Below are 4,680 nucleotides of genomic sequence, written 5' to 3'. Positions count from 1 at the left end.
CCCGCGGAGAGAGAGAGAGAGAGAGAGAGAGAGAGAGAGAGAGAGAGAGAGAGAGAGAGAGAGAGAGAGAGAGAGAGAGAGAGAGAGATTTCCCAGCACGTGAGACATGTATTTACTGATGTCATGTCTTGTTTTGCGTAGGCCTATGCGTTAGTGCACCTAACCTTTGTAACGTCTACTGCCATTGTTAACGACCAAGGCAAATTTCTCCCTGCGAGATGAATAAAGATTGTCATTGTCATTAGGCGAAAACAGAGAGAACGCCGAAACTTAACCGACTGAAGATCGACGCCGACAGGCGCCTGTCGGTCACTGTCTGCTTGACTCCACCTAGAGGGCGCCTATTGCTGCTCCTTTTAAGCTCGCTCTTGCATAGATCTACTGTAGTCTTGTCTACCTACATCTATCGTATCTAGTTCTAGATCTAGAGTGATTACAATTACAAGAATGGACTTGTCATCCGACGATGAATTTTTTCTCCTGGATAGTCTGTTCGCTAAATTAAGGAGAGGACGTCGTGGTAGATCTACGAATGTACATGACATCAACAAGGAAAGGCCACATCCGGGTGAATATCACCCTCTTTTCAAACAATTAAAATCATACCCAGATCGCTTTTACTCCTACACAAGGAGCATTCAAACTTTTCGCTTTGTGCCCGACAAGATTGAACATCGACTGATCAAGACTTTGTGCAACTGGCATCGCCCTATTCTTCCAGCAGAGCGTTTGGTGGTGACACTGAGGTAAGTGTGATACATTAAATAGGTGGTTGGATGGATGGATGGATGGATGGATGGATGGATGGATGGATGGATGGATGGATGGATGGATGAATAGATGGATGGATGGGTGGATGAATAGATGGATTGATAGAATGATGGGTGGGTGGAAGGGTTGGTGGATGGATGGATAGATGCATTGATGGATTGATAGAATGATGGGTGGATAGACAGACAGGCTCAAGCAGAAAGAAAAAGAAGGAAGAAAGGAAAGAAAGAAGACAGACAGACTAGTTTTTCACTCTCACAAGACAAACACACAAGCACACAAACATATACTGACGAGCAAAAGAAAGTGGGCACCCTACGTTCTGTGCATTATTTCCGTTCTTTACCGTAGTAATGACGTATTGCCAATGGATTTTGAAAGGCATGTCATTTTTTTCATTAAGGGCATGCCAAGAGCTTAAAGACGTTGCGCATCACTGAGACGAGGCATCGTATAAAACACAATTCAAAATGACTAATCCAAAAATTTTGACGGCCTTTTCTCTGACACACGTTGAAGTATGTAACGAATAAAGAATAAAAGTAAAGGCATTGTAAACTTTCAAGAAAAAAACGAGAAAACATGTTGTAGGCCAAACATGTTGTAAACACTTTTTACAACAACAAAATAAACAAATGTTTTTCTGACTGACTTTCTAAAGTCACTCAAGGTCAGCATGTCAATCGCCAAGTCAAAATTCACTGGACTACTCATACAGCACCGATTCGAAAACTGCCTACTTTCTTTTGCTCGCCAGTATATTTTATATTAGATATATTTTAGTCTTGATTAAAGAATCAGGACACACGATGCTTTCTGTACGTTTGCATGTTACATAGAAACGAAAAAAAAAAGAAATACATGCACTTCAAGACCAGTACTTTATTTTTGAAATCCCGATATAACTAATAATTGATAAAATGGCCACGTTTTACAATTTAAAATAATGTTGATAGATGATACCATACCTCTAGATCTACACCTGACATTATGTTACCTTATTAACATTAATCATAGTTATGGTAGCCTACCACTACCATAACTTACACGCATTATCCAATATTTTATTTCAATCAATTGAATTTTTGGTGTAAAAAATCATAATTCTAAATGAACCTTTGATTTAAAAAATATTCAATTAGGTCTACGGTTATTTTATAAAATCTTTACCCCAAAAAATGACTACGTTGTTTGCGGATGTCCAACCAACAGATAAGAGGGAAGAAAGAAAGAAAGAAAATTTCCTTGTCAAACCATACCTTGCTGATATAGGCCTATAATGTATATAATGTGATTTGAACCTAATACGAAAAGAGAAAAAAATAGAATGAATGAAAAGTGGAAGTCATTTCTCGCACATTTCATCAATACTATTGTTTGTTATCAGTGTCTCAACTGTTGTGCAAAATTAAATGAAGCGGTTGGAGAAGGGGAATGAGAAAGTGATGGTGAACATGATGTAGAGTAGCTCTGATAGGGTGATTCTGTAAGCACGTTAATTAATTTGTGAGAAAAATTCTGATTGTTACTGTTGGCAAATTTTTCGATCACTGTCTGCACTTTACTTTGAAATCTCAGCTTTATGTGCTGCGGTATCAGTCTGATATGGGGCGGCAGTGTCTTCAAGAACATTAAGTCGGTATCAGCATCCTCGTTGTCTCTTTTCCTCGCCTGTTTGTCGAATAGGTACTGTAATTTTCTCTCTTCTATATCACAAATTCTCTGCTAGTAGTGGTCATCCTGTCGATTCTTTCTTTTCATCGCCCGGGAAGTTGGTGAGGTTTTGGGGAAAGTACCAGCGCCACCAGTAAACTGAACTTGCCTCCCATCTGTTTCCTCCATGACGCTTTCCAAGGTGGCCGGAAATTGCTCAGTCGACTCTGGTGATTCTGTAGCCACGCTGCCCTCTACGAGGATTGACTCTAGATCTAGTATTACACTTTACCCAGCTTCAGCATAATCAATGTAAAGTAGAGGTTGTTCAGTGCATGTGCCACTTGGTGTTGCTGGCAGTGGTGTTGACTGTTGACTCGATAGAGCCAGAGCAGGCCCTAGGTGCAACAATGTCTTTAAGAAAAAGCAATGATCTGAAATGTATTCATTTTGACAGAGGGTAGTTGTCGGCGCCGTCGCCAGATCGACTGACGGGCCGCTTTCTGTACTCTGCAGAAAAAGTTGTCCCGCTGATACTTCCACTTTTTCCGCAGAGTAGATCCTGGAAAAGTGAATAAAACTGAAATAAGCATTATTTTACAGGTATTTGCAATTCATTTTACATGAACAGAATGTACTTTGTTTCCAGGTATCTGGCTACCGGATCATCATTCCAGGCCCTCGCCTTTGGTTTCAGGATGGGTGCATCTACTGTTGCTGCTATTGTCTCCGAAACTGTTGACATTCTTTGGGATGAACTTCATACTCAACATATGCCAGTCCCAGCTGTTGAAACTTTCAAAACTATAGCCTCCGTTTTCTTTGACATATGGAAATTCCCACACTGCGTAGGGGGCAGTTGATGGGAAGCACATCCGAGGGAAGTGCCCCGCAAACAGAGAACCTATGTTTTTTAACTATAAAAAGTATTACTCCGTAGTTGTACAAGCTGCAGTTGATGCACAATATAGATTCATTGCAGTCGACGTGGGTGGATATGGGAAACACAGCGACGGGGGAACATTTCAAGATTCAGCGCTATACCAGGCTCTTATGAACAACACAGTAGAATTGGCCGAACCCGCGCCTCTGACGCAATCCAATGGTTTTGCGCCCAATGTATTGTTTATTGCAGATGAGGCATTTCCTCTTCTCCCATTCCTCATGAGACCATACAGTGGAGGCAATCTTCCTTTTGGACCAGGAATGTTGCAATAAGAGATTGTCAAGGTGCAGGAAGGTGGTGGGGTATTCTTTTGGGATACTGAACTCCAAATGGTGCATTTTGTCCAAATGTATTGACACTGGTGTTGACCTTGTAGACAAGATCATCAAGTGTGTTTGCAGCCTTCTCAACAGCATTATAGACAGGGAAGGCATGGTTCATAACCTTACTGATGTCATTCCCGAGATCGGATGTAGCCTGGGAGCTTGCTGGCAGACCAACTAACAATGCTAAAGGTGAAAGAGACATTTACACAACCTAGTTTGTTAACAATTCCTTAGTGTACAACTAATGGAGTTATGTAGGGAGGGAGAGAGAGAGAGAGAGAGAGAGAGAGAGAGAGAGGGGGGGAGAGAGAGAAAGAGAGAGTAGATTGATACATCACTGCCTGGCTTCATCGTATGGAGAGAGAGAGAGAGAGAGAAAGGGAGAGAGAAGAGAGGGAGAAAGAGGGAGAGAGAGAGATGGAGAGAGAAGGAAATAGAGAGAGAGAGCGAGATAGTGGGTGGTTGGTGGGTGCTCTGGTGTGGTTTGCTCATTCTTTCGTATCTTACATCCATCGTCGTTATCTTTTCCATTCTTGTATTTGTTACTCTCTCGTAACACTTTTAATTTTCGGCACGTTTATTGTGATGCAAGTGCGTAAAACTCTTACTAGATCTAAACCAAGATAGAAAGAAAGGGGCTCTCGTGGCCAAGAGGTTAAGGTGTTGGCCTCTCATTCAAAAGGTCCCGGGTTCGAAACCGGGTAGCGACCGAAAAATTTTCTTCTCTAAATTTGTCTCATTTCACCTCATTTTCTGCTCTCTAGCAATGTTCTGTCGTCTGCTTTCATTTCCACTTTCTGCCCCCACCCCCTCACCTCCTTTGCACTTTCCTCTGGGCTCCTGATTCTTTCTGCAGCCTTTCTATTGCTACTCCTTCGCTTCCTCTTACTGCTGTCTTTCAGCCACACCCCTGATCTTCTGGTAGGAAAGATCTACACATAGCCTTCTCGGACAAGGGCGAAAAATCTCGGAGGGCCCGTGTGC

The sequence above is a fragment of the Aplysia californica genome, unplaced genomic scaffold, assembly GCF_000002075.1.
Source record: "Aplysia californica isolate F4 #8 unplaced genomic scaffold, AplCal3.0 scaffold00360, whole genome shotgun sequence".
NCBI classification, from domain to species: Eukaryota; Metazoa; Mollusca; class Gastropoda; order Aplysiida; family Aplysiidae; genus Aplysia; species Aplysia californica.
The sequence above is the reverse complement of the archived record's forward strand: the minus strand, read 5'-3'. Positions refer to the sequence as shown.